Source organism: Euprymna scolopes, chromosome 24 (assembly GCF_053919585.1).
Source record: "Euprymna scolopes isolate OS-2025 chromosome 24, ASM5391958v1, whole genome shotgun sequence".
NCBI lineage: Eukaryota > Metazoa > Mollusca > Cephalopoda > Sepiida > Sepiolidae > Euprymna > Euprymna scolopes.
The window spans coordinates 43,973,283-43,992,765 of NC_136505.1; the positions used below are offsets into that span (position 1 = coordinate 43,973,283).

The following is a 19,483-nucleotide window of genomic DNA, read 5'->3' on the forward strand; positions in this document are numbered from 1 at the left end:
CAGTGACTCCCTGTCTGAGATTACATCTTTCAAACTGCTTGGTCAACGTTCACAGGAAACATGAGTTGGAACAATTATATTGAAAACATTGTCAGGGCCGCTGCGAAAAAGGTAGGCTCTCTCTACCGTGCTAGAAAACTACTGACACCTGAAAGTATCCTGTACCTCTATAAGGCCACCATTCGCCCATTTATGGAGTATTGTTGTCACATTTGGGCTGGTGCATCTGCTGCTAGTCTCTCGCTCCTAGACAAGGTTCAAAACAGAGTCGCCAATCTGATAGGCCCTGAACTGGCTTCTAAGCTTCAGCCTCTGTCCCATCGACGAAACGTTGCATCCCTCTGCCTGTTCTACAAGTATTTTAATGGTGAATGCTCTGACGAACTGCAGACACTTGTGCCCCCACGATGTAGACACCCTCGACAAACCCGACAGGCAGCTAAATCCCATCTCCACACAGTAGAGATCCCTAGATGTGAAAGATCTTTCTACTCCAGTAGTTTCTTCCCCAGAACCGCTAGACTCTGGAATTCCATTTCAGGTCCCTGCTTCCCTAAGTGTACTAACATGCAGAAGTTCAAGTGTAACATGAACCGACATCTTGCTGCCCAAATCCCAACATAGTGCCCCAGTAGTTGCGGCCCCTGATAGTAGCCCCCTACACCAAAGTGGCAATGTGCCTTGTTTCGGGTGAAAATGTAATAAAAAAAAATAAATAAATAAAAAAATAAAAAATAAATAAAGAATTGCTAAATGAAATTAATTAAAGGTCATTTACATATGTTTCTAAGAAGTCAAACAATAATAACTTAAAATAGTGTACGATCGTTTCAGAGACAATATCGACTTTATTAGTCTATATATATATATATATATATATATATATCATCGACAGCGCAAAGGGAATATATGACACCAAATTATTTTTATAATCAGGAAAAAGTGAGTTTACAAAGCCAGTTAAATATTAAAAATAAAAAAACTGAATTAAAATCTTTCTTATTTTCTCTCCCTCTGTGTCTCTCTCTCTCTCTCTCTATCTATCTATCTCTATCTATCTATCTTTCTCTCTCTCTCTCTCTCTCTCTCTCTCTCTATCTATCTATTTCTCTTTCTCTCTCTCTCTCTCTCTCTCTCTCTCTCTCTATCTCTCTCTCTGTTTATCTTTCTCTCTCGCTCTCTCGGTCGCTCGGTCGTTCTCAAATTAAATAGTATTACTGCTTGTGATGATATTCCATTTTGTCTGTAATAGAGTACGGTGATTATTTTTATTCTTTCCTTTCTTTACTACTTTCACATTTTAATAAACAGAGCCACGGAAATAAAGATGTAGAAGCGAGAGTTACATGGCGGAATAAAAAAAAATATACCGTGATAGAGGATAAGAATGATAGGTAATAACACTAAGTGATTGATCACTTCGTGAGCTGCTTCCAAATTTCGGTTCATTAGAATAATTGAAATGGAAAATTGAGGAATATTTTAGCATGTATTTCGTGTGATTCAAATCAAAATGCAATCCAGAAAAAAAGGGAATTAAAAGAAATAACATTTGATTAGCTGTGCCTTACGATATTAATGGATTGTTAAATGATATATGTTACGTTAGTAAAGGTTTTTTGTTTTTTTTAGTGTACAGTCAAGATTTTTTTTTAAGTGTACAGTCAAGATTTAATTCAGAATCGAGCAAAATACGTGTTACTTGTGTTTAAATCGAAATATTTTATTCATTTCTTACCTTTCTTGTACTAGAAGTGTTTTTGTCCTCGGGTAGTTAGGTGGATATACCTTATGTCTCAACGACTTAAAAAAAAAAACATCTACCCTTTTAAACCAAACCAAACCAATCCCCCCCCTCTCTCTCTCTCTCTCTCTCTCTCTCTCTCTCTCTCTCTCTCTCTTTCTCGCTCTCTCTCTTGCTCTCTCTCTCTCTCTATTGTTTTTCTGCTCCCCCTTTCCCTCCCACACACGCATATACACTCTCCCAATCTTTCTATTGATTTATCTCTTTTCTTTTTTTTTACTCTTTCCCTCTTCGTATCTCTTTATAACTTGGATCTAGCTCAGCTTTCTCGACCCCTCCTTCCTCCTATCCTATCTCCCTCTTCCTACCCCCATTCCCTTCTTTCCTTCCTTTCTTCCTTCCTTCTCGCTCTACGCATCCAATTCTCGCATGCGTGTCCACGATTTGTAACACTTTTTCTCTCAACCGAATAGTCATGTAAATTCCTGTCAACATTCCTTTAAGGTTGAATTCCTTCGATATTCACTATCATTATTTTGTTTTATGTTTCCTTGTTTATTTATTAAATTTCATATTTGAGTTAACAATGAATATGTCTCTATATTACTTATTGTGAAAAAAAACAAACAATTACTTAAATGAGGTTGGGTCGTCCAGGTGGTTGGGATGGTGTCGGCTTTGTTTCAATAACAAAATAAGACTATTGTGACCCTAGAATTAAAAGTGGGATTAGCCCAAATGCAGGTTAGAATACAACGTGTATTAAATAAGTTTCTATATATTTTTCGTGTGTGAACTTTTATTAATAATGCACACATGAAACTCTAGTCCCCTTCGAAGTAATCTCCTCCAACTGCAATGCACCTGTTGTACGGCTCCAACAACTTTAGGAAATCTCCATAGAAATCCTCTTGAGTGAGCGTGTCAATGATTCTCGTCACAGCCTCTTTCCCTCAATTGTCTCATAACGACAGCGTCTCAGTTTTTCTTGAGCTTAGAGAATCACCAAAAGTCACGGGGAGCAAGGTCTGGACTATAGGGAGGGTGGGGAACTGTCTTTATGGCCATCTTAGTCAAATAATCTGATCTTCTCTGAGCACATTTGGGACAAACTTCGTGTAAATTTTCTACGTCTTCAGTCCCTCACAAATTGTGTGTACTGTTTCAACACTGATATCAAACTGTGCAATTATTTTCTCTATAGACACGCGACGGTCCTTATCCATGAAATTCTTGCTTTGGCCAATCAACTTTGATGTTCTGACCTCCTTGCTCCTCCTACACCTCTCATCATCCCTCACAGACTTCCTGCCTTCCTTGAATCTCTTTTGCCACTCGAAAACTGATGTGCGATTCATGCAAGATGCTCCAAAAACAGTCTGAAGCATTCCATACGTTTCTGTGGCATTTTTTCTAAGTTTACAACAGACTTTTATTGTGTATCGTTCTTCTAAAGTGTCCTCACGTCTAGATTGCATTTTTGGAATTAACTGTTATGTTTGACGTTGATTTTCGTCGCCAACTGTTATGTTTGCAGGTTGAACCAAATAACGTATAAGGCAATACAAATGAAGACTCAACAAACAAAGGTAGATCAATAAGAAGTGTATTAGGAAAAGTATATTTACAGTATATTTACATAACGGTTGTCAGGTAAGAGAGTCTTGGCTGGAGAACATATCTGCTCTCGGCTCGGCCTTCGGTGGCTTCTGGTTAACTCAGACTCAGACTAACCGAGTCTTGTTATTTATGTGTAATATTATCCACCTATGTAAATGAGTGGGTGCCACCACAACATTAACCAACAGTGACAATCACGCTTTAGTAGGGTGCATTCCAATTCCTGCTGTAGCTGTTCATTTGAACCGGAAATCATAAAAAATTGGTCAGTCATCTTAAAAGATGTATAGCAATAACATATTGAATTTTCAAAAGTCTACGATAATTTTAAATGCCTGTACAAAAAAGTTTGGAAGCTTATTAAACACACCTTGTACCTTGCAATATTATTTAAGACCTGCCATTCTCAACAGTAATAGGATTTGGAGTTAATAACTTATTTCATTATTCTTCATGTTGTTGTCATATTATTGATACGTTTTTTAATGTCATATTGTATTTTACGTGTTTAGTAGTGAAGTCCAGTTGAGGTTGCTTGTACGGTTTATCAAAGTAGCTGACTGTTTCACATCGTTTCTACTTATTTAGTTGTTGAAGGCAGTTTCGGTTACGGCTTTACTATTAGACATTTTTCACAGACCAGAACAAGTACTTGTTGCTAATACTATAGCTTTTTGTTTGCGTGTTTTCTGTGAACTAGAGTGGTTCGGTGTTACCTGATCAGACTGCCTGAAAGTACTGACTTTCCGATTTAAAATACACCAAACGTCGATATTATAGTTTTCCTCTTTCCTTTTGCAAAACTCAATCATGTTCTGCAAAGTAAAAAAAAAACGACAATTTTCCTCTACAAAATAACCAAACCAAACATCATGAATAAATATTTGAAGATATAAAGAACACAAAGTATAAAACTTTTTTTCCAAAATTACTGGATTTGACATTTTAAATAACCCGAAAATGGCTGACATACCATAAAAAAACGTAAACAAACATTATGAACAAATATTTGAAGATATAAAGAACGTAGAGCATTTTTTTTTTTCAAAATGACTGGTTTCAATATTAAAATAAATACAAGGGCTGGTATGCCTTAAAACAACTCAACTAAACGCGGATGGATTTGGGTTGGGATCACGTAAACGGACACTAACTTAACCGAATAACTTGTATTTTACCACCAACCCTATAACCTGACGCGTATATTTCCGTCATTAAATAAAATGGATATTTTCCTGTTTACAGAATTTTGAGATGATTGGATTAATGGATATCGTCGCAGTCTATGGAATTGGTTTTGCCAATTTTAGGTTCTATAATATTAACTGTAGTCATTTACGGGCCGTTAAGAAAAGGTATGAACCGATAATTTCTCCCTTTCAGCCCTTGCTGAAATAACAGCTTCTGTTCAATTGATTGCACACAAACGAATCATTTGCACAATAGATATTTTGTTTCCGTATTATTATTATTATTATTATTATTATTATTATTATTAGCAACAGCAGTAGTAGTAGTAGTAGTAGTAATAGTAGTAGTAGTAGTAGTAGTAGTAGTAGTAGTAGTAATATTTACTCACCACAAGTAGTCATACAGGCCATCTTTAAAGATCTCTCTTTGAGAACAACTTGTGGCGTTCTCTGGAGTCTGAGTGACAGCAAGTCTCCCCAGATTTCCAGTACTCTCCACCTCTTTCGATGGCCTTTGTAGATGCACTTGCGTTATTATTATTATTATTATTATTATTATTATTATTATTATTATTATTATTATTATTATTATTATTATTATTATTATTTCAGTTGTCACATTTTGTGTGGAGCTGTTGTTATTGTCGATTTTATGTTGATAAAGCGGGTCATAACAAATGACCATAATTTATCAGCGTCTTTTTCTCTCAGACCTCCAGTACTTTCTGCAAGATTCTAGCAGTTCCCAACAAGGCAATCTTCTGAAGCACCCCAACATTGCAATTGATCCCAATTTTCTCAATCCATGTGTCAAATCTCTTTTTCACACTCCCCAAGGCTCCCCCACAATAGGCACACTTTCTACTTTCCTCAGCTTCCACGATCTTCCTGCATTCCTTTTCAAGTCTTGTTATTTTTTTTTTTTAACTTTCCTGTTCTTTCCCCTCCGTATTCACATCATCTGGCAACTGCTATATCAATGATTATTGCCTTGTGTTCTTTTCTTAAAAACAATACTAAATCTTTTCAATCACATTATTACATTGGATATTCATATCTCACAATAATTTCACATGATCGTTCTCAGCAATTCCTAATGGGGCATGCTCATACTATTTTTACTGCATTCCAACCTTCTTTTTCTTTCATATATTCTAATGGACCTTTACCACAACATTCTCATTGTACTGCTTTTGAGCTAATTTATTGTACTCTTTTTTAGCTAATTATTATTATTTATTTATTAGGAGTTCTCACACAAGTAACCATCAATGATTACTAGGGCTATGAAAACAGCATTTTCTTTTCATTGTTTTGACTCTCGAGTATATATCCGACACAGTTAGACACAATTCACATTACTCAACATAAAAACACATAAGATATCAATGGATATATACATGGGAATCAAAACAAGGAAAAGAAAATGCTGTTTTCATAGCCCTAATTATTACTCACTGATAATATCAGGTGGTATTCCCTGGGGTCTAGATGACAATAAATCTCTCCAGATTTCCAGAACTCTCTATCCACAAACTGTAACACATTTACACACGTAGACCCAACACGTTGTAGGACAAGTAACAACTTGATTCCTTTTTTTTGTAACAACGACATTCATTTCCTCATTCTCCCACCACGCGTGACTTCTCATTACGGCTCTGACCTCACCCAAATCTCTAACGTGATCGTCCTCTCTAATTCGCTTTGACTGTTATCACTCTGAGCACCCTTCAAAATAAAAATGGAATAATCTCAAATCACATCAACCGTTATCATGCTGAATTCCTCAGTATTAAAATTACATATTCTAAAATGTCCAATAAATAATTGTTTCGAATGGATAAGTAATCGTTAGCCAATGTCTAGTCGGTGCAGATCACAAGCCTAATAAGTTATTTATCGCCATCCAGTGCATGGTGTGTGAAGATCACAATACTAATGAGTTATTTATCCCCAGCCAGTGTCTGGTTTGGTGTAGATCACAATACAAAGTTTCTTATTGCCAGCCAGTCTGTTGTGGGTGCAGATCAAAATAATAATATATTCAGTATAGCCAGCCAGTGTTCGGTTGATGCAGGTCACAATAATGTTAGTAATCGGAAGCCAGTGTTTGGTCGTTGCAGATCAAAATACTAGTGTTATTTATCGCCAGGCAGTGCCTTAGTTTTATTTCTTGTAATAATATATCTACAATAGTTATACATATTTGTCTTCAAAAATATTTATTTTTAAATTCACGGACTGATCGGAACTAATATTACACTGATTATTCTATTGAAGGACGGGTTTTGCTAGACATTATTATTATTATTATTATTATTATTATTATTATTATTATTATTATTATTATTATTATTATTATTGCTGAATAAAAGAATAGGATAATTACATTCTAAAGTGATGCTTTTCCTAATATTACGATCTGAATTGCATCTCGCCCGCCTCTCAGCAGATACTATGAATTATACAAGAAAAGAGATTTTACTTTCTTGACTTGTAGAACAACCGCGAAATGATAAGTTCGTCAACGTGTCAACTGCCTTACCTCAAATATTTGCTATGCGCACGTGCGTACGTGCGTGCGTGAGAGCGCTCATTTCAATTTTTATTGAAGGGGACAGGTTTTCACCCACCCCAGCCCCACCCCCATTTCGCCCTCGTAATTCCCAAGTCTTTTATTTGCCCGGCCAGGCGTAGTCTCTTTTCAGATCCGGACATTCTACTTGTTTAACCGATAATAAGCAATTGAGAGACACCGACTGGTCAGCCATGAACATTCTTACTTAATAACTGGACTAGCAAAATTGTGGATCGCATATTTTTAAGTCAGTAATGTGAATTCATAGGCGCTACAACATAAATATAGTAAATATGAAGTATTGTTAAGTTATTCTCTCTTTGTTTCTTGAGATATTTTTTCAAGATGGCGCTCGAGAAAATCGCTGCTCGGATACTCATAACATTTGATATTTTATTTTGTTATTGTTTTATATATATATATATATATATATATATATATATAGGGAGTCTGGACAAAAACCGACCCTTTATATCTACATCTACATTGCCCCCATAAACAATAATGAACCAAAGCGTTACTATCAACATCCTGGGTCTTCCATTTGTTCTAAGTGATGTTGCAGGCCCTCAAGTACTTTTTCCACGTGTCTTTAAAGCAGAAAATAAACAATTATTTTGTACTTGTTGAGAATTCCAAACAATTTAAAACTTTTAAATTTAGAACCTCTCTCTCTCTCTCTCTCTCTCTCTCTCTCTCTCTCTCTCTCTCTCTCTCTATGTATCTATCTATCTATCTATCTATCTATCTATCTCTCTCAATCACTCCCTGTCGAAACCTAGCTCATAGTACCCCCCGAAAAATGAATATTTTTTAAATCAGGTATTATTCATCCGAAGCAACGCTGATCCAGATTATACAAACTTTGTGTTTGTTTTGTATTTCATTTTACTTTTTGCTGTATATACATACATGTAGACAACTGACGTTTAAATAATAGCTAATGTTTAATTTTTCCAATGTTCAGAAAATAAAAACGTGAGAATATCACTCAATATTTCTAAGATACAGAAAGGCGCATACAAAATTTTGGCTAGTACTCTATCCATACTGCGAACTTGATCGAAAAGTTTTGAAAAATAACACTCCGTGGAATCAAAATCAAAATAATATGAATAATCAATCTTTATCGAACAAATTCAGAAACGTTAAATGATTTTGTTTATTATAAAGTAAGAAAAAGGAAACAAAACAAAACAAATAACTAATGAATGGGTATCATCTACGTATATTAATGTTGTTGATATAGTTACTTAGTTGAGTAGCTATTGTGCTACGTTATTATCTTACACAGATTATCATTCAGAGTATTTATTTAAATAAGATTTTTATACATCAATATAACTTTTTTAATTATGGCTTTCTATATAAAAAAAATAATTTTACGAAACAATACGAGTATCTACTAATTAAATTCAGCGTAATGGCGCCCGGAGACATAACTTACTGAACTGTTCTTTCTTACAACATGAGTCCACTAAGCAATAGACAATGAAAACCACAAAAAGGAAAACAAAACCACAATTTGGATGTTCAAAAACTCAGATAAAAATAAATATTTATTTTAACAAACATATCAAGTTTCATGCATGTAGACCAAAAACTGACAGAGGAAGTAGGCCAAATTTTTTAAACAAAAATATATACGCATACATAAATACATCTAGAAAGAGGTTTGTGTTTACTATAATCCTTTTACGCAAATATTACACAAGTATAAATCATATAGAATATCTGCATGAATATAATTACACGTAATAGTTAACTAAAGATGGTCATTCCATGAGAAAATCAAAAAATCTAATAGGGAATTAATTAAAATTAATGTTTAAAATAATATGTAAATTAGCTAGATCTTTTGCAGACGAATGCAATTCCAGGTATATAACAAAGTTGTAGTTTTTTTTTTTTTTAAATAAAAAAAAAAAAAAAAAAAAGGTTCGCCTTTTTTCTTCTTGGCCTTCGGGCCAAAATCTTTTTTCTGTTATTAAAGTGTACTATCTGTTCCGGCAAATACTGCAATCAAAGACATATCAAACCATTGCTCTTGAGCAATCAGTTTTAGTCAATGCAGGGGAAACCCTTCATACCAATTGTCACCATCCAGTTCCCCCTCACTCTCCACATTAATAAATGGCCTTGTGCCTAATTTGATCAGTGGGGAAACAAATAGATAACTAAATAGGAAAAAAGGTTTTTAATATGAATCTCAATACACAAAAAAAAAATTCATAGGAGCATAGATAACGCTATGAAAGTGGCGTTTTCGTGGCCACGCCCATGCGTTTTTAAAAGTTTCTTCTTTGGTCGCCCTTGTAAGCTATCTGTCGTGCGGTTGCTTTAGTTGTGTGCGGCGATTTTTATGCTATATTAAGTTCGTTTGATTCCCGCGTCTCCAGCTCAAAAATAATTTTTAAAAATACACGCGCTGTTTTTTTGTTTTTTTTACTTAGCTGTCGACACCCAACTGAGTAAACTTGGTCTTTTATGGTTAACCGGGGGCGTTTTATTGCTGACAATGTCTACACGAATAGTTTCTGATTTATCACTTGATACTTTGAACCATTACCTATTTAGGAAGAGTGTGCTGGGTGCGTTGGTGTGTGTTCATGTGGCATTTCGACATGGATAGAAAGAAAAAGACGAAATTGGATATTTAAAGACAGTCGAAATGGGCTGAACATATATTAGGCTAGTTTACCAATCTTTTCTCCCCAAAACACTCTAATTGTTAAATTTGTTATACTTAATTGTGGATAACTATGTAATCTCTTGGTATTTAATTGCTTCCCCACGAGAGTAATATATGATATAGGGTCGTTTTTAATGTGGGGGGAACAGCTCCCTAAATGGAGCACTCTAGCAATGTTATAATTAAGTTCCTAATTACAATGTCTCCCCACGGGACAGAGTTAGGCACCGGGGTCGTTTTTTAATGTGGAGGAAAGGAACAAAATAAAAAACTGTCTTAGTCGTGAAGGATTTCTCCTCCACTGAAAGAGAACAAGAAATTGAAGTGCAGCATCTGAAGAACAGATACTACACTTTGAGGTATTTATTTGCTCCCCCACTGAGTAAATTAGGCACAAGGCCGATTTTTAAAGTGAAGAGTGAAGGGGAAGTGGGGACCAACTCCCCGGAGAGTAGGGGAGCTGGATAGTGACAATTGGTATGAAGGGTTGCCCCTTCATTGACCAAGGTCTTATATGTGGGGTTTCCCCCACATGTGGTCTTTGTTGCAGTATCTGCCGGAACAGATACTACACTTTGAGGTATTTATTTGCTCCCCCACTGAGCAAATTAGGCACAAGGCCGATTTTTAAAGTGAGCAGTGAAGGGGAAATTAGGACCAACTCCCCGGGGAGTAGGGGAGCTGGATAGTGACAATTGGTATGAAGGGTTGCCCCTACATTGACCAAGGTCTGGTATGTGGAGTTACCCCCACATATGGTCTTTGCTTGCAGTATCTGCCGGAACAGATACTACACTTTCAGATACTAAATCTTTTGTTCATGTTAAAAATACATTCAAAATCAACGATGAACAAAAAACTTAGGCACATAGCCAACTCAAAAGGGGGGATTGTGGGGGTCGTTGGTCATCCTTGTCACTCCAGAACTAAACAAAATCAAAAGTTTCTCCCAGCTAGTATCTTCTTTCACCATAATACCGCATTCACCCTTTCATATTGAGGGACGTCCTACTTAAGTCCCAGTTTTTAAAACATTTTTTATTGACGTGTAAAAACACTTTGATCTAGGCCCGAAGGCCAATAATTCAGTTAATACAAGAGTTACGAATATATATATATATATATATATATATATATATATATATATATATATATATATATATATATATATACGTGTGTGTGCGTGCGTGTGTGCGTGTTGTTGTCATATTTAGGCAGAATTTTTTTATTTAAGCAGACATTATTAAATACAACGGAGATACTTTGCTTTATGGTTCGTTTTTGTTTTTTCGATTTTCCGTATTTTATATTTTTATATCAGAATCGAAAATATTGAAGAATATACTCGATTTTGATAGAGAAAGGAATATGGAATATATGGAAAATCGAAAAATGTACAAGAGTATGTGTGTGTGTGTGTGTGTGTGTGTGTGTGTGTGTGCGCGTGCGTGCGTGCGTGCGTGCGTGCGTGCGTGCGTGCGTGTGTGTGTGTGTGTGTGTGTGTGTGTGTGTGTGTGTGTGTGTGTGTGTGTGTGTGTGTGTGTGTGTAGATATTATATGCATATATTCGTTCGCGTCCCTAGAATGTTGGGCGACTATTCAATTGTAAGAGAGACAATTTTTTCTAAAAACTCACAGGGGAAATGACTTATGGCAATACGGCCACGCTAATGAGTCGTAGACATGGCGAAACATGTGTCCGTGGATAACTGTATTTTATATACTATAATCCAAGTTAATAAATAAAATAAGCAATAAATAAATATATACATATATATATATATATATATATATATATATATATATATATATATATATTAATGCTTATATTTGTGTGTGTATATATGTATACATTTATTTTTTTACGCCCAAAATTATGGGGCTACTTTTCAGTTCTAAAAGAGACTAGAGACTACTCTTCCTATCTCACAGAGGGAGATAGATCAAAACGGAATTTAATTATCGCTAATAAAAATATCAAACTTCGTATATATATATATATATATATATATATATATATATATATATATATATATATATATATATATATATATATATATATATATATTAAATTGTAATTCAATGAATTTCAAAAAAACTCTCATTGAAATGAAATGAAGTGGTTATCAAAGAATTTTTATTATTCTAAGCAAGACAAAGAATGTTTTAGAAAATTAATCTCCTTAACCTATAGGGTTTCGATGTCTACCATCTCATCAGAGGAGAGAAAATATTAGCAAATAGTTATAAAGGTATGCACCCTATTTGCTAAAGTCAAAGTGAAATAATACATTTATCAGAAGTCCTGTAGCAGGAGGATTTGTAGAAAAAGGATATGAATGTTTTTGTTGATTTAAACAAGCACTTGCCCGATTCGGATATATACACAGCTATGCGGATTACCCAGTATATAGCTTGGAAATTATTACCAAACGGATGTAAAGAACGTATAATATGGATTTTACCAAGCAAGTTAGATCAACAAAAACATTCATATCCTTTTTCTACAAATCCTCCTGCTACATGACTTCTGATAAATGTATTATTTCACTTTGACTTTCCATGTCTCACTGACTTTAGCAAATAGGGTGCATACCTTTATAACTATTTGCTAATATTTTCTCTCCTCTGATGAGATGGTAGACATCGAAACCCTATAGGTTAAGGAGATTAATTTTCTAAAACATTCTTTGTCTTGCTTAGAATAATAAAAATTCTTTGATATGAAACTCAACCACTTCATTTCATTTCAATGAGAGTTTTTTGAAATTCATTGAATTACAATTTAATTTATTTGCTCTATCTTGCATATCGAGCAATTCTTGTTTAGATGGGATAACTTATAGAATATTACTGCCAGTAATATTTTGTAAACCTACAATCTCACGTTTACATAACCACTGATTGTTAAATAAAAACTATTCCGAAGTGTATATATATATATATATATATATATATATATATATATATATATATATATATATATATATATATATATATATATATATAATGTTGACAGGCCGGTGCTGGTTAGATTAGAAAAGTTAAACAAAGATGAGCCTCGCTGGCACCAAATGGGTGATAATTTGGGAATACTAGGCACTATATGTACTGTGTCGGGATGTAGAAATTTCTACGCTGGTATCTGGGGACGCGTTTAAAACCACCGGGAGAGATGTACCCTCAGTCTTCGAAAAGACATGCATCTAGAAAACGAAAAACTCGGGTGTAAAACTTGAGGTCTTGTCTGCTCTGTTCCTGACAATCACTTGTGCCGACTGAGGTTAGCAGTGACAAGATGAGAACAGTAGTACGATGAATCTGAATAATACGCCAATTATAACGATCGTAATAACAATGAATATTTTAACATGTATTTTTCGTGTAGTTAAAATATATAGGAAAACTCAGCTTTAGTATAATACTAGAGAAACTACTGCAATTTTTTTTCTGGTGAATTTTGTAAATTGCATTATTGAATTATTGTCGAATAGAGATACGAGTTATGCAACAGACGCATTTCTTTCAACGAAAATGCCATCTCATACTTAAGCGTAACAGAACAGAACTGTTCTTTCAAATTTAAGCGTGGAAGATCAATGAAAATGCCGTCTCAAAGTAAGGCATGCCATAACACCGAAAATACAATTTCAAACTTAAGCTTGGCAAACAACAAAACTGTTGTTTCAAACTTAAGCATGATAGACGAAGGAAAATGCTTTTTAAAATTTAAGCATGACAGGTCAACGAAACAGTTGTGTCGAACTTAAGCATGACACACCAACGAAAATACGATTTCTAACTTAAGCGTGATTAACCAACGAAAATGTCAACTCAAACGTAAACATAAAAGGCTAACTGATGAATAGGTTCTCTCGTAGAAACCTTTAGGCGCATCTAAAATAAGATGCGTCCATTTTATATGACTGTTTAGCAAGGAAAAATGTTATTTCAAATTAAAGCGTGACGGACGAACCACAGACGAAGCTTTTCGATAGAGTGGTTCTGGCGTATATAAAATGTTTTTATTTGATTTGCGCGTTTTGCGATTGGAAATGTAATTTAATTCTGGATCGTTATCAACCATTCGAAGATGCATCTAAAAGCATAAAAAGTGAGGTTTATGGGTTCATTTCTTTTTCCGGACTATTATCCTCATCTTAATAGTATAATATAGTTGTTCTTTTACCACGTTTTGGCGAACTCGTCCTCTGGCCTTCTTCAGATGGTTAACCGCCACGGGATATGAATACTGAGTCTTGTAACTCTATCCCCAGTAATGACTGCCTTCCGTTCAGATAATGCTCACCTGGAACCCCTGTGCCACAGTGGATAAAGACGTTGAGTCTCTACGATTCCAGGTGAGCATTGTCTGAAGATAGCGGTTTCAATCCTACCCAAAGTAGACTAGAGGATTAGTTGGCCAAAATGTGGTGAGACAACAACAACTATGGAAGGCAGTAATTACTGGGGATACAATTACAAGACTCAGCATTCCTATTCCATCATGGTTAACCACTTGAAGAAGGCCAGAGGATGGGCTGGCCGAAACTTGGTGAAATAACATCTATGAAGATGATAATAGTCCGCAACAAAAAAAAAAATGAATACGCAAATTATGAAGCTTCATCTCAGAGGATTCCAAAAAATAAAACTAATATAATAGATAAAACCGAAGGTTTTTTTTTAAAGAGAGAGAGAGAGAGAGAGAGAGAGAGAGAGAGAGAGAGAGAGAGAGAAAGATGGCGACAAAAAAAGCAAATGGCGACTCCTAATAATTAATATTAGTATTAAAGTAGAAAAAAAAAGCCGATTTTTTTTTTTTACTCACTGCAAAATCAATCATTTTTTCATCAGTTTCGAATGCATTTTCAAGTTGAAAATTCTCATGCATTTTCATGCTTTCTTCAATATTATCTTCAACATCTTCTGAACATTCCCTCCGCTGTAGAATTGGATAAATGGTTTGAACTGGAACTGTTATCATCTGTGGCGTTTCATCATTATCCGAATATTCGATCTGAGTCGCGATTGATAATTCGATTATGCTGTCATGGCATTGGACAGTTGGCGTTTGGATAGGATCAGTTTGGTAATGGATTGGCGCTTTATTCCAAGAATCGTTTTCTTGTTGATCTTCCGGTTCCATTGAAGAATCCATATTGAAAAGCGATGCCGAATCGAAATTGACACCATTCGACTCCCCTTTTTGGCTCTCTTCAAATACTTCTTGTTGGTTCTCAGAGTCAATATCTTCGTCTCTGTCCAGCGCAGTTAATGCAGGCAGGCTGGAAGAATTCGGAGCTGATACTGAAGAATCCAATTTTTGAGATTCTTCCTGGGAGTCGCATCTTGAAAGTTTGGCATCTGTTTTTCGGCATTCTTCTTCGGAAACATCCGCGGATCCTTCTTGGTTTCCTATTCTCACCATCGTGGAGTCGGAACTTTCGGGGGAGTTCATTAATTCTGGAGATTCCATTTCCTTTGCGGCTGGAAAACTCTCTTGGGACACTTGTGTCGTTAAAATCGCTGGCGGTTCGAATGCAGGTAAGTCCATCTCTTCCTGGTGTTATTCGTCTAAATTGCGAGGAGAGTTACCGGAAACAAATACGATTCTTAGTTTATTTTCGGGTCAACCTCTAATTACAGTAATTTAAATAAAGGCTGTTGGAAGTAGTTTGTTGTGTTGCCCGGAGGTGGGGGGATAAGGTGTCTCACTGCGGCCGACGTCCGTTCTAAACGGGTGTACACCTCGAAATGCTTCGCTGTACACGCTAGATCCAAGTAAACAAGGAAGCAGAGACTAGAAAAGCGGGTGTTCGTGTAGATGAGTTAATTGATAAAGAGTGGTTGTGAATGACATAATAAGTGACCTCTGACATATGCGACCGACCTGCAGGTCAGTCTAGATCAGTGGTTCCCAACTTTTTTTTTTTTTTTTTTTTTTTTTGCGTGGTGCCACACTATTAATTTTTTTTTTTTAATTTATCGCATAAATAAATATTTTCTGTTCATAAAACCGTTTTGCAATAAAATTAAAAAAACAAAAAACAAGGATTATATGAGAATTTTTATTCACATAAATCAAAATACGTATTATTTGGATTCTTCAGACAGCTATTCTCATCTTTAGTGCCATTTTTATAACGTTTTTAAAAACAAAAACAATTTTTTTTTCTACAAAACACCAAATCAAATTAACATGAATAAACATTTGAAGATAAAACGAAACATAAAACCTTTTTTTTTTTTTCTAAATTACTATAATTCGGCATTAAAATAACCCGGAAAGGGTTAATATATTAAAATACGAAACTACCACACCAAACACTATGAATAAATAGTTCAATAACTTGAAGCATACAAAAGTTTTTGTTTCCCCCCCCCCCCCAAAAAAAAAAAAAATTACTAGATTCGGTATTAAATAACCTGAAAGGAGTTGATATGCCGTAAAAAAAAAAGACTACTAAACCAAACTGACATCTATTCATTGAATTGCTTTAACGTTAAAAACAGACGCCATATTAGTCTCCGTATTCATGATTCAGAGCGTTTATTCATTTGATCAAAGCGCAAAAAAGCGATACAATGTTAATATTTATATCGTACCCGGTTCGAGTTCTTTGGGCAACAAAATTTACAAAAATGTGGATCTAATACGGATACCACTTACATGGGATGTGTTTCTCCCTTTTTTTTTTTTTTTTTTTTTTTTTTACAAAAGGGTCACCACATATCAAGGCCCAGAGGCCACACAAGAATAAGTGTGTGTGTACGCTAGTCATTGGGCCAATAGTGTAGTAATCGTTAGTAATGGAAATTTGGTACAATTATATAATTTAAGAGGACGGTTCAATTAGAAATTGTTTATATTAGACTTGAAGACGATAATATTGTAGTCATCTAGAAAGCAGACCAACAGAACAGAGATTCATAGGCGATTTATTTTAGAAAAGAAGCTTTGTTCATGGAATTCACGTTTAGGTTTCTGATAAAGAGTGGGGCAAATGTTGATAGTGGTTGCAGCTGGACGAGTGTTTTTTAAGTTAAATGATTTAGTTAGTTATAATGAATTCCATTATCTTAGCAGATAGACATTTTTTTTTAAATTATATTTAGTAAATGTTGTCGGTTGAAAATGATAATATATTATCACGTCAAAAATCGTGTATATATATATATATATATATATATATATATATATATATATATATATATATATATATATTGATTTATAGTCTGTAGTAGAGATTCTATACTGAAAACGCAAACAGACAGCGATTTTTGAATAATAAAGTAAATCGTATGTTTTCATGTTAATTAAGTATGGAGATCATAGTAAAGGTAAATTGTATTTATTTTACTTCAGTTAAGTTTTAAGAGATCAAGGGAAGTAACTCCTCCTGGAGCTAACACTTGATTCCATTACGATTTAAATTTGTATCCAATGTTTTTTTGTTTTTTTTTAAGAATAGATGCTGTTCCCTTTTATGGCTGCTATATATATTTCGTTACAGCTTGGTTTTCCAGGGACTGCTTCTAAGTATTTCTGAAAATTATTTTTTATTAAGCCAGTTGCTCCTGTCACAACCGGTATAATGTTTATTTCTTTCAGAGACCATGTCGTTTTTAGATCATTTTTTAGGTCCTGATATTTTGTTATCTTTTCCCCTTCAGCTCTATTAAGGCATCGATAATGAGCGCAGTTATTTATTGCTTGTTCCATATTACAATATCTGGTTTGGTGGCCTTTTCTTTTATGTATCTGCCTGCTTGTATGTCTTTGTCATAGAACACGGTCACTTTTCTGACTTAGTAGTTTATAAAGAAGAATGTCTGAATAAACGAATGTGTGGAAGATGAGGTATACAATTTAGAAATAGAACATTTCACTGTTCAAGATGGACTGATAATGAGACCCAGATGATTTTCATAAAGAGCTCCTTGTGATAACCATTTAAAAAAATAGCCAATGTGACATTAGTTGTCCCATTGAAGACTTACTTGCAAAGAGTCGCTTTTTAGGGGGATTACCCACAACCTCCCCATGTTAAGAACGGCTTTCGGAATAAACACCATTTGCAGGTAAGTCTTCAGTGGCACAACCAGACCACATTGACTAAAAAAAAAATTAGTATTATTTGTATTATTCAACTGCTGTTCCCATTTTGAGTTATTTTTACAATGTTTTGATCGATGTAATATCTGCCATTCTTCAAGTATATCTTGTCAAACTCGGGAATCTTTCTCTCAAACATGATCCTTGAGGACAATTTTATTACAAAATTTGGGAGCCTTCAATCTACCCGCGTGAAGTAAATAAAGGGTTCCACTCGAAATTCCGTCCAAATTCCCGAGTTCGACAGAAACACTCCCGAGTTCGACAAGATACACCTGAAGAAGGTCGGAGGTTACATCGATCGAAACGTTGTGAAAATCACACTCAAGATGAGAACAGTAGTCTGATGAATCCAAATAATACGAATAACCAATCCTCATCTCAAAAATTCAGAAACGCCTTAAATCTATTCTTGTTTTTGAGATGTACAAAATCAAAGGAGCAACAATCGCCCTAATTGGGTTGAAGCGACTTACCTCGGAGGAGGAAGTGTCATTAGAACATAAACTTCACAACGGACCCCCAGTCGCTTGTATATCTGAGTATCACTTAGTACTTTATCCGTTACGCCCCTGGCTTGCAATTTAGTTCTAAGTGAAAGATTCCTTACGTTAAGAATAAGTAGGTTTGGAAACACTCTTTAAAGATTATGACAAGCTGGCTTAATAATTATCGTACTTGAACTACTGTATTTAGGTTTTGGTTTCGACCTTAGCTCGAGTATTGTTTTTCTTCTTTTTTTACTTATAAGAAGTGAACTTTTTAAGAAAATATAATACTCGTCTCAGTTTCTGTATAAATTAAATGTCTCAGTTTCTGTATGAATTAAAATATAATGTGCGTATTTTACCACCGGACAACACCGGGCAGCCTGCTCTGCTAGTTTATTCTTAATAAATGGATATATGGTAGATCTGAGTTTTATGTGTTGTCGTTGTTAGGCTATGTTCTGTTAAATAGCTCAATGTAGGTACAGAGAAAAATGTATATACACTTCGGAAATAAACATTAATTTTTCTGTGGATTGTTGTTTTAAAATGGTGAGTTTAACGTCTTTCGAATTTATGTTTGTTGTGTCTGCACAAATGATTAACAAGAACACGGAAAGTAAAGGTATAACAATAATATATTAGACAGAAAAGTTATATACATATTTACATGTCTTCAGATATACTTCAGTTCGATATATTCCGGCAGGTGGCGTGTTACATGTCTTACTGGAGGCAACATAGGCGTCTTGCCTATTTGGCGGTCGTTGCAAAACTCCCCCGGTATTAGTGATTGATACCTTTATATATCTCATTCACCCACCTATGTTAATTAGTGGGCGTCTCCACAACAATGTTAAATAAAAGTATTACTCTGACTAAAGATTTTAATTAACTGTTGATATCAAAGACGGTGTTAATTTTAAATTACATTTGTAGCTGAGAAAAAAAAAAGATGGTATCAATTTTAATTTACATTTTATGCTGATAAAAAAATAGGTTGTCAATTTTAATTTACATTTACTGTTGATACCAAACATGATATCAAG

At 34.7% G+C, this 19,483-nt stretch overlaps 1 protein-coding gene across 7 annotated transcripts in view; it reads right to left on the reverse strand.

Moving 5' to 3' along the window:
* Positions 1-19,483, reverse strand: part of LOC145246680 (uncharacterized) — a 225,955-nt gene that overhangs the window by 101,344 nt on the left and 105,128 nt on the right. The window contains exon 1 of one of the 7 annotated variants that reach the window (XM_080108398.1): positions 1,739-1,864. The exons of the other annotated variants lie outside the window; for them this stretch is intronic. The gene's annotated coding sequence lies outside the window, so the exon portion shown is untranslated. Of the gene's footprint in view, positions 1-1,738; positions 1,865-19,483 lie in introns of those variants that run through there. 7 annotated transcript variants of the gene reach the window in all.